Source organism: Schistocerca cancellata, chromosome 3 (genome assembly GCF_023864275.1).
Source record: "Schistocerca cancellata isolate TAMUIC-IGC-003103 chromosome 3, iqSchCanc2.1, whole genome shotgun sequence".
NCBI classification, from domain to species: Eukaryota; Metazoa; Arthropoda; class Insecta; order Orthoptera; family Acrididae; genus Schistocerca; species Schistocerca cancellata.
Genome location: NC_064628.1, coordinates 772921043 through 772933341, shown reverse-complemented (window position 1 = coordinate 772933341; position 12299 = coordinate 772921043). Strand labels below are relative to the sequence as shown.

Here is a 12299-nt window from a genome sequence, read left to right as displayed (position 1 = left end):
CGTAGAACTGTTACGCGGAGGAGTTGTTCATTCGGTGAGGTTCTTCCTACTTTTTCGTTTTCTCTCATTACTGTTGTTTTTGTTCCTAGGTGAAGATTATTCCAAGTATCTCCTCTGCCAGTAACGCCGTTATAGTTTTAATGTTGATTCTCTATTTTTCTACATCTACATCTGCATCTATATGGATACTCTGCAAATCACATTTAAGTGCCTGGCAAAGGGTTCATCGAACCACCTTTCTGTTTTGAATGTCTTCTTCGATCTTTTCAGGCTTTTTTAACAACATTCACTCATTCATGTTTGTTCCTTTTGCTAACGAAATATTGGAAGAGTCTCATATTTAATCTGTTTTCCTCAATTCTTTCGACAAGTCCAATGCAAATGATCCGCCTACTCCAGATTGTGCCTCAGGGTTTGGAAATTTTTATACTAATATTTATTGCTTAATTTCTAGCTACTCTTTTCGTCTTTGGTAGATCCCAGGATTTTGTAAGGATTCGACTTTCTTTTTGCTCCACCTTTTCTATTTCTTCTACTTTAAGTGTGACATCACTCTTTGCTGTATAGAACTCTTGTGGTTTTGTGGATGTTTCAATTGCCTATTATCTCATTAATAAATGCTGGTTTCTAATTGTAGGTGTGATTGGAGAGTTGGTACATCATCTTCATTCTCAGGGATCTGTGTTTTCTTTCATCAGTACATTGATCTGAATGATTTCTCAGAGACATTTAAATTTTTTAACTCTTAATTTTTCCAACTATGCTTTCAACTAGTTGAAGACAGCTACGATGTTTGTCGTGTATTCTTTTTGGGATGCCGAGACTTTTGAGCGTACAATCTCCGATGTCTTACCGAGGATTTTCATTTGGGCGACAGCTGATTCCACATACACTCTAAGGAGAAAAAGTCACAAATAGATATTCATACAGATATGGAGGAAAATGTGAAACTATAAGTTTTGTCGGCCGGAAGACGAATGTGTGACTCTGCAGCTCAGTTTCAATGCGCAGCTGGCAAGGGCAGTAAAAAGAGGGCATGGTGGTAATAGGGCATAAAGGGTTTGAGAACTTCATTCTGGGACTCAGATGCACAGTAACTATGTCTCGCAATAGGTGCGTGAACAACGGACGCAGATGTCAGCATTCGAGAGAGATTTGTAGTTGGTCACAAAGAAGCAGGTTGGAGTAATTGGTTAATCGCCCGACAGGGGCGATGACTCTGTTCGACGATGTTCCCAGAAATGAGTTATCCACGGCCGAACATAGTGACAAGAAAGAAGCACTCGATCTAGAGAGAAGACAGAACATGAGGACCGAGCAATCGTCAGAAAGGCACTCAGAGCTGCAGGTTCACCATTATCACTCATCCGACGTACAACTGGTGCTTCAGTGACCACAAGGGAATTAATAGGCGCCTCACAGAAATGGGACTGAGCTCACGGCTCCCCTTGCGCCGACTGCCGTTGACCTCTGTACATCAACAAGGCCGTATGTCGGGCACATTCGGCTTGCAATCTCATTGACTGGAGTAGAATTCTCTTCAGTGATGAGTCTACTGGGATAACACGAGGTGGACTCCAAACTTTACGGGACTGGTGCTGCCATCTGGAAAGTAGGAGTTGTATATCTTTGTAGCGCTAGGTGGCGAGAGCTGCATATCTGCTGAGTCAGTGTGCGGAGAGGCATTGAGCTGGGAGGACGTGTTGCATGTCCACAGCGATTTCCGTAATACTGTGTGTGTGGTGCATGGTGATTTTACGATGGATCCGCGAACAGAACAGCGCATGTGCATCAAATTCTGTCTTTTCGTCACAAGTTATCACTGGCAACGAGAGCTGGATTTACGGTTATGACCCAGAGTCAAAGCTACAGTCGTCCCAATGGAAGAGCCCGGGCTCTCCAAGACCCAAACAAGCGAGACAGGAAAAGAGCAAAGTGAAGAGCATGATCATCGTTTTGTTTGATACCGAGGGAATCGTGCACGAAGAGTTCGTCCCACCCAACCAAACAGTGATTTCCGCATACAACTTTTTGGCAAAAAACAACATGGTGGTTGTACCACACCCACTGTATTCGCCAGATTTGGCACCTTGCGACTTCGTGCTTTCCCAAAAGTGAAACTTAAGTTGAAAGGCCGTTAGTCCGACACTCTAGAGAGGAGTCAAGAAGCATCGCTGGCAGTGATAAACACCCTCAAATAACAGGACTTCCAGAAAACGTTTGACCAGTGGCAAAAGCGCTGCGACCTGTATGTACGTGCGGATGAGAACTACGAGGTGCATTCAAGTTCTAAGGCCTCCGATTTTTTTTCTCCGGACTGAAAAGAGATAGAAACATGCGCATTGTTTTAAAATGAGGCCGCGTTCATTGTCAATACGTCCCAGAGATGGCAGCACCATTCGGCAGATGGAATATTACCGCCAGCGGCGAGAATGAGGACTGTTTTAAATACTTAAAATGGCGACGTTTTCCTTACTTGAACAACGTGGAATCATTCGTTTTCTGAATTTGCGTTGTGTGAAACCAATTGAAATTCATTGACAGTTGAAGGAGACATGTGGATGTGTCGAAGTGCGTTCGTGGGTGCGACAGTTTAATGAAGGCAGAACATCGTGTGACAACAAACTGAAACAACCTCGGGCTCGCACAAGCCGGTCTGACGACATGATCGAGAAAGTGGAGAGAATTGTTTTGGGGGATCGCTGAATGACTGTTGAACAGATCGCCTCCAGAGTTGGCATTTCTGTGGGTTCTGTGCACACAATCCTGCATGACGACCTGAAAATGCGAGAAGTGTCATCGAGGTGGGTGCCACGAGTGCTGACGGACGACCACATAGCTGCCCGTGTGGCATGTTGCCAAGGAATGTTGACGCGCAACGACAGCATGAAGGGGACTTTCTTTTCGTCGGTTGTGACAATGGATGAGACTTGGATGCCATTTTTCAATCCAGAAACAAAGCGCCAGTCAGCTCAATGGAAGCAGACAGATTCACCGCCACCAAAAAAATTTCGGGTAACCGCCAGTGCTGAAAAAATGATGGTGTCCATGTTCTGAGACAGCGAGGGCGTAATCCTTACCCATTGCGTTCCAAAGGGCACTACGGTAACAGGTGTATCCTACGAAAACGTTTTGAAGAACAAATTCCTTCCTGAACTGCAACAAAAACGTCCGGGAAGGGCTGCACGTGTGCTATTTCACCAAGACAACGCACTCGGACATCGAGTTAACGTTACGCAACAGTTTCTTCGTGATAACAACTTTGAAGTGATTCCTCATGCTCCTACTCACCTAACCTCGCTCCTAGTGACTTTTGGCTTTTCCAACAATGAAAGACACTCTCCGTGGCCGTACATTCACCAGCCGTGCTGCTATTGCCTCAGCGATTTTCCAGTGGTCAAAACAGACTCCTAGAGAAGCCTTCGTCGCTGCCATGGAATCATGGCGTCAGCGTTGTGAAAAATGTGTACGTCTGCAGGGCGGTTACGTCGAGAAGTAACTCCAGTTTCATCGATTTCGGGTGAGTAGTTAATTAGAAAAAAAATCGGAGGCCTTCGAACTTGAATGCACCTTGTACTTCGAGGGTGATGGTGACCTTCAGTCCAAAGGTAAGGTTTTCAACAGATGGGAGCACCGGTCCCAGAAATTTTGGATAGCACCTCGTAACCTAACCGTTGCCCACCATACGGCCTAAGAACCAGAAATGATTGTATGGGGTGCCATTGCTTTTCACTGTGGCACACTTACAGTACAGTGGTACGTCAACGATATTCTGCCCTTTATGACGATCCATCTTGGGCTTAAATTTCGACGGTGTAACGCCCGGTAGCACGTAGTGATGAGGAAAACAACTGCTATCAGAATTTTGTATCTCGGCTGGAAGGCGGCACGTGAGTCTGCCCTTGAGATATAACTTACGTGATGAGCACGTAGGGGCGACGTCGTAGACCCGTAGTAACTGGTACACAGTCTCAATAGCAAACTAAGCTAAAGCGAAGTTTCTCGGCCGTCTGCACTTGATGAAATGGGGCGAAAGTGGAGCCGCGCTGGCAGAGGTGCACAGCGTCGGCTAGAGGACGCTGTCGTCGGTGTAGATCGTCGGCTCTCGTAGTGCCAACCTACTAGCTTGCACCTACGCTGTGGTATCGTAGCTATCGATACCAAACAGAAGACTTCATTAGTAACCATACAGACACTAGTTGGATATCAAAGAACGTAACATCTAAGAAAGCATACTGCGAATTTGATGGTTTCGTACTGTATGAACTTAAAAGCGATGGAGGAACCATGCAGGCATAAAACTTAAACCGCGAACTGTGTAATGCAAAAATTGAAAAATAAATGAATATAACGAAATAGACAGACTTTATGAAGGATGCCAGCGGTTAAAATTATAAAACATAAATAAATATTAAGTGAAACGTAAATAAAAATAAAGTATAAGATATAAATACAGAAACATTATGACACAGGTTTATAAATGTTTACAATGTAGGAAATGGGATATGACAGTGTTGTATAAGCAATTACACTACAGGCACTGAAAAAATAAAACGTATTTCTCCCCCAAGAACATACAATAGTAGAAAGGAAAACAAATATACAAACATCATAAAAGCCCTTATCGTATCAGACGTTAAAAGATAAAATGATGGACAATAAACTGAGAACATCCAGAATGAGATTTTCACTCTGCAGCGGAGTGTGCGCTGATATGAAACTTCCTGGCAGATTAAAACTGTGTGCTGGACCGAGACTCGAACTCGGGACCTTTGGTTTTCGCGGGCAAGTGCTCTACCAACTTTTTTTTCCTTTTTTCCTTTATTAAAACAACCATATATGTACATAAGCACAAAAACAAAATATTGAAGTGCTGGAACTGTTTCATCACGAATTGTATCCTACAATAGACTGAAGAACACATTTCAATATAGTGCCATTTGTAAGCTTACAAAATAGAACAAAAATAGTAAACTGACAATAGCCTCTTCAGTCCAGACAAAGACATAGAACCGAAACGCAAACATATATATATATATATATATATATATATATATATAATTGATTGTCTTAACTGGAATGACAGTTCTGTCATTTGATTCATAACCGTCCAAACTCAAAGTCATTTGGAGCATACAAACGGAAAACAAGAGATGCACAGGCACAAATGAAAACGTCATAATGAAGTTAATAACACCATTGAGAAGTCGGGAGTAGTCCTAGGAACTGGTATAACCCCTTTTTCGTTGTGTATTTTGTTCGCTACGTAGTCTTGCATGTGATTTGTGTCCTTACCGGCATCGAGAATTACCCTACGCCTTGTTTTTCAAAAATTATGTCTAACGTGTTAGCAAACATCTTTCTGAAATTTGGGTAACGTTTCATCTTCCAGCGTGCCGTTCTCATGTAAGCCTCGAAACTAATGAGATTATCTTCACTAGTGTGGATGATGATATATGTCACAAACTGTCCTAACATCCACAACAACGGTGTTTTTCTTGGTAGCGGGAAAATGTTTCACGTCCGGCCAGAGCAGGATGTCGGTGCAGTGGCTGGCTGGGCTGCTGCGGGTAATCAGGCCCAGCCTCTGCTGCACCCATTTCCAGTTAATGAGATGACTGCCACAAGTGAAGCGATGGCGTAAGGTGTCGACCAGACCACAGCGGACGCATTTATCACTGTCACTTAAACCGATTCTACGCAACATTTCATTAGTTGCTATAACATCGTTTACCACTTTATACCATGTGGACGCCACTTCAGCAGTGTGGACTGTTAAACTGATGTTGTCCCAAACTGCCTTCCGATGAGCACTCGGGTATTTAAGTTCAATGGGATTCCGGACTATTGGAGATGTCCATCTTTTTAATAACAGGTGCGTCGTCGGTAAATCCTGCGTGAAATAATGTCCATGAATATAGCTTACTTCAATAAAAAACTGCTTGACATGTCGTAGTTTGTAATGTATTTTACCTACATCAATGGGTGGATGCATATCGGTGGGTTGTAAGGTTAGGAAGAGCCAACTGGTTACGCTGAGAGGTTCCTTGTCCAACAAATGGGTGATTCGTTTAATAATGTCAGGCATGTTTAGTCCGCCGGCTTGTCTGGAAGACGTCAGCGTGGCGTATTTCACTTTGAACAGATGCATAGTTGGGCCATATAGTACGCTTTACTGAATATATAACTGCTGAGGAGTCGTATGCGTTGGAGAATGTTAACGGACCGCCAATTGTTTTCATAGATGGCACCTTGCATTTTATTGGTGACCTGCTTCCAATTTTTCGCATTCATTTTTAGCGGGCATTTGTCGATAATCATCCCCAGAGTGGTGTGGGTTTCGACACGCTTCGCCCAAGGTATAATAACTGCGTCGAATCCTCGAATGTAGACAAAGGTGCATTTACCGGCGTCGATTTTAGCACCGGAAGCACGACAGCACTCGTCTACCGCGGTCTTGAGGGTTGATACGTCTCCGTCGTTGCACAATAACAATCCGACGTCGTCGGCGTAAGAACGAACCACGAAGGACGCCCCGGCGATCGAAAGGCCTGCAAGTTTGTCATGAATAGAGCGCAAGAGCGGCTCGAGCGATAAAACAAATAACACCATGGAGAGAGGGCTCCCCTGCGGCACTCCTCTTTGTACCTCGATGGGTTGAGTAAGCTGTCCATTTACGCTAATTCTGGTTGTAATGCCCGTGACGAAATGTTGCACGACATTTATATAACGCGTTGCTCAAAACCACACCACTGCAGTAGCTGTAGGAGGTACTCGTGGCGGACGCGATCAAAAGCCTTGCAAAAGTCGATAAACAGCAATGCGAGATTCACGTTAGTGACTGACGCTATGGCTGTTACATCTCTATATTCCGAAAGGGGCGTCATAATAGTGCGACCAGGGATGCGTGATTGACGGTTGTGAATCACTTGCTTCATTAACGGAGACAATCTGCTGTTGAGTGCTCTGGCGAAGGTTTTGTAATCAAAATTGAGTAAAGTAATAGGTCGGAAGTTATCTAAGGTTTTTCAGTGTTTGCTTTTTGATATCAATACAATTCGGCCTTCCTTCATTTCGGCCGGCACGTCACTCCCTCGCATCACTTCATTGAGAACATCTGTAAATGCGTGTCCGATTATGAGCCAGAAGCGCACATAAAATTCCCGTGGCAAACCATCAGGGCCAGGGGATTTATTCGATGGCGAGCCAGAAATCAGTTCAAGGACTTCGTCTGGAGCAAAATCGTGTACGACCGCCGAGTTGTCCGCAGGCGTGACTACGGTGGGCAGAGCACGCACGATATCGCCGCCGTCATCACCATATGTATCGCATTGCGAATACAGATCCGTTAAGTACCGGTAAACTGCAGTAAGAATATCACTCTGTCGGGTCAAACGGAGTCCATCATCTGTGTGCAGCTCCCCGATAAAAGCTCGCTTGCGATGGGCACGATGTGTTATGAGGTGATACATCGATGCAAGTTCGTCCTCTTGAAGCGATTTTGCTTTAGATCTGATCTTCAGTCCTTCAAGCTGCGTTCGCTTTATGCCTATAAGCTTCGCCTTTATTTGTTTGATGGTCGTCAGCTGTGTGTTGGTTGGTGTCGTAGTCGCATACAACTCTCGCAGAACTGTCTGGTAAAAATCAATCGTGCGTTTGACATCTTGCGCCCGTTGCCAACTGTAGTTTCTTAAGGATAATCGCATTTTCCGTTTGACCACAGCATTCCACCAGGCTATCTTGCTCGGATATCTGCAGCATTGCTTGAGACAATCCACCCATGTCGTGGAGATGACATCTTGTAGCAAGGCATCGGCGAGAATAGAAACATTTAGGCTCCACGGACTCCTATGCCATTTAGTATGCTGTTTGGCCAGATTTATCGTGACACAGAGGGCGCAGTGGTCGGAGAAACTAGCCGGAATGACATCGGCGTCCAGAATATGTTGGCAAATGTTCTCAGAGATGTACAAACGGTCTAGACGGCTGCATGCGGTTGTGGTCAGATACGTGTACTTTACCAGGGTAGGAAATTTTAGTTCCCACGCATCCTTCAGCTGCAGGTGACGCACCAGATCATGTAGTTCCCTACAGTAATTAAAGTTTGGCGATTGGTCTTTCCTGTGGATCATACAGTCGAAATCACCACTAAGTATCAACTGGGTTGGGTTGCGGCGTAGCAAGTATATGATGTCTTGTGTAAAGAAGTTAGCTCATTCTGATTTTAAGGTCGTTCCAGATGGCGCATAGATATTGACGAGGGTCAATTTGGCAAGCTATGCCTCTACCGGGGTCCAACACTTCGATATTGCTCACTGGGATTCCGTCTCGTGATAGAATGGCCGTACCTGTACCCCCGTCCGCCACGGTGTTTACGATTGTTGCAAATCCTGATACATGAAAACTTAAGATAGACACGTCCTGTAACAGAACTATATCAGCTTCGGACTCATAGATAAACTGCCGTAGCATTGCTAATTTTAAATCTGTCCGAACTCTATTAATGTTCAGGGACAAAAACTTATAAGCTTGACTTTACTTTTTGAGTTACTTCCAGCTACGGAGTCCTTTGGTAACCGAAGTGTCATTGAAGACGGCGGAGTCGGCGAGTCATGGCTGTAAGCAGTATGTGAAAGTCCTTGCTTCGGAACGGGTGACGGCAAGTCCGAAGATGCGGCTTCAGTAGGCTCACTGTGTTTGTTTGGAGCCGCACTAGCTGTTTGTATACAGCTGTCCGGGTCCTCGTGTTGTTTGGAAGTAGTGGTGGGCAGGAAATCGTGTATCTGTTAGAAATCACAGTGACTGAGAAGTCACAGATATCACAGTAGCAACTTTACAGAATCTAACTGCGATTTCAGTCACAGCAGTCGCAAGTAGTATTTCATATTCAAAGACGTGAGCCATCTATTGGTCGAATTTAGCACTGCTTTCTGCGATTTCAGTGACAAGTCGCAACTAAGAATCGCAAGTAGCAACTAAAAAGCGCGGTTAACAGTGGCATCTGTTGGCCAAAGTTCGTACTACGTCCATCTCTGCGGTACGCTATGGAGTCCAACTGCGATTTCCGTGACAAGTCGCAACTAAGAGTCACAAGTAGCAACTAGAAAGCGCGGTTAACAGTGCCATCTGTGGGTCAAAGTTCGTACTACGCCCATCTCTGCGATACGGTATCGAGTCTAACTGCGATTTCCGTGACAAGTCGCAACTAAGAGTCGCAAGTAGCAACTAAAAAGCGCAGTTAGCACTGCCATCTGTTGAGCAAAGTTCATACTACGCCATTCGATACCGAGTCAAACTGCGATTTCTGTGACAAATCGCAACTAAGAGTCGCAAGTAGCAACTAAAAAGTGCAGTTAACATACTTTTCCTAGTGTCATCTGTTGACCGACGTACGTACTTCGTTATGAGAGCCTTGTGCCTCACGAGATCGATGTGCAGTGTGTGCATATGAAGGGCTTATTTCAATAGTGGTACAAGTCCATTTTTGTTCATTTTGAGATACAGAGTCGTAAAGTTAAATGAGCGCTGACAAATCTGCATTTGAGATACCAGAAATATTCAAGCATATGGCTTCTTGCTAGAGATGAACCTTTATTTATGTTTGTTTGGATCACTAATTTCAGAAGCATTATAGACAGAAAAGTGGAGGTAATGGACTTGTACCACTATTGAAATAAGCCCTTCATATTATATGACGACATGCACATTCAGCATCAGTTATGGATGGTCAAATACTGCTGTGACTCTGAATGTATTATATTAATAAGAAGCAACATTGCCTTTTTCTCCTGAAAATATCAAGTAACGTAACACATGTGTTTGATTCTGCTTCTGATATGAAGTTTTGGTTAATACTCCACATGCCTACAGGACTTTGCAATGTTAACACAGCAGAACTCAGACATCTGTATATGTATAGAGAAATGAAAACAGTCATATGAATGCCTCACTTTTGTTCCGATACAGTTCAAGACTCGGGAGAAAAGTTTTACACCTGGTGTTCTACATGGCAACTTCACACACAAGAACTTTTTGCCGAAACTACTACCACCTACATAAGTATGCTTTTCCTGTGTTACTTTCAAGTAATGCTCTTAAGCTATTCCTGATTTAACTGAAAAATCTGTACTTCCCACTTTCATATAAACAGCCTCAAAATGCATATTGTAGACTTTGGGATATGTTACAGGTCAGTGTCACACCAAGATTGTGGTGAAAAGGGGGGGGGGGGGAGGGGGCGGCATGTCACTCTCCAACAAGTGTTTACCAATAAGTAAGTGGCGGAAAATTATGGGTATAGGACGGCTTAAACATGTGGAAAATGGCATTTTTATTATTCACTCACTGTATTTGACATTTATTATTCCTTTAAAATCCCACAACAACTTCAATAAAACACAGTTTAATCATTCACACACTTATTTCACAATTATTTCACTTTTAAACTGCAAATCCTCTAAGAGCTGTCTTGAATCTTCACGAGTCTCTCTCAAAAACAGCCTTGATGTGGATAGATACGTACAGCAACCAGTAATCAGAGTCAGAACTGTGTCTGCAAAAACACAAGGATTATTAAACAATTTTTGCTGTCATTAATTACTAGCAATATAATTGACAGAGTAGATTGCTAATATTTGCTATGATGAATATCACATTTGCAAGAACGATCTCACTGAAGTAATTAAGTCCATCGAAACGCTTAGAAACTAACCTCTCGTCTGACAAAAACGGTCTAAAGACGCAGTGGCAATTTCTTCAGATCTGTTGACAATGATATTTTGAGTTATCACTTTACTGAGTGACTGAAATGTAGTTCAGGTACCTGTGAACATAACAATATGTTAGAATTTATTTTCTAAATACGAACTATTACGGTACTGTACGGCTACTTACATATTAATTACACTATTAATATTTTCACAGTTGTTTCTTTAATACAAAATTAAAGCCAACGGAAGAAAAAACGTAAAACATACTTGCCAATGACAGGTTTGTTGAGATGCAATTTTCTGTGTTGACAGATGTAACTTTTTCATATGGTGGTAAGTCGCAGAAATCGCAGGAATCACAGAAATCGCAGAAGTCACAGAAATCGCAGAAGTAGCAGAAATCGCGGAAGTAGCAGAAATCGCAGGAATAGCAGTGGCGGAGGGATACACGACCTATGTTCCTTAACTGCGACTCTTAACTGCGACAAATCACAGTTAAGAATAACAGATACTGAAAAGTAGCATTCACAGAAATCACTGATATCGGAAAATCGCAGTTTAGCCCATCACTATTTGGAAGCAGTTTCGAGGTGGCGGCTGTTTATGTTATGCTCTACACCGCGTGCTTCATCCGCTGTTTACTAGTTGCAGTTGACTGACTGCCGCCTCTTGTGTGTTGGCCACCTGCGGCGAGTCGGCAAGCGGCATCGGAACGGATTGCTGTAAACACTCGACTGCACTCGTATTGACAGTTTCTGCGTCGGGCGGTTGAATGGGAATTTGGCGGGTCGTAACTGAGCCATCCGACACATGCGTGTCCTGTGTGGAGGCCCGTGGCTCCGCGTCATCGGTTTGATTTTTTACTACCTGGTCGCCGGAACCACTACCGTCACTATAGTTCAATTCTTTTATCTTGGCGGTTCGCGCATGCCCGCCCAGACGCGGGAGATTGCTGCGTTGCCAGTTGCACACGCCAAGCAAACTTACGTTTAGGGTGGAGCGCGCAGTTTATAAAGTAAAGCCACCACGGCCGCATTAACCCTTTCGCTGCTACAGAGACGTGCTCCCCGCATTCCGCGCTGTGCGCGATTTTGTCATCACTGCACTGCTCGCCTGTGCAGACACATACATGGTGTTCCGACTGCTTTGACACACTTATCATTCGATTTCACAAAAACTATTTGGCCCAAAAATTTGATTTTTACACATCTTCTTGACTGATATCTTCCCCCCATAAATGAATTTATTTTGTTTCGATGTTCAACGCAGTTATTGTGCAGCATTAAATGTAGTAAACCACTGCACGAAATTTTGAAGAGTTTACAGAGGTAAAAGTCCAAAGCGTATGCTTTCCGTATGGTTGATTTCAGTTGCCACTAGAAATTACAAAAAATTACATTCAAACGAATAAAATCCATGAAGTAAGACACTTCGATATTGTTTTTAAATAAAGAAAATATTAAGTTCAGGACAAGGTTTGAACTCGAAACCTTCGCCTTACAGCCCAACAATTTAACCATTACACTGACGCAGCTCGTCATTCAATATGATTCCTGGAGGACTTTAAAATAAGACGCAAAATACCGACAA

The 12299-nt window shown here is 43.6% G+C and overlaps 1 long non-coding RNA gene across 1 annotated transcript; it reads right to left on the bottom strand.

The window, feature by feature from the left end:
• Positions 1–10435: 10435 nt before the first annotated feature.
• Positions 10436–11071, bottom strand: LOC126177048 (uncharacterized). Its single transcript, XR_007535739.1, has 3 exons — positions 10977–11071; positions 10712–10822; positions 10436–10552 (listed from the first exon to the last, which is right to left on the bottom strand). It is a non-coding gene; the product is annotated as an uncharacterized LOC126177048 (long non-coding RNA).
• Between the last annotated feature and the right edge of the window lie 1228 nt (positions 11072–12299).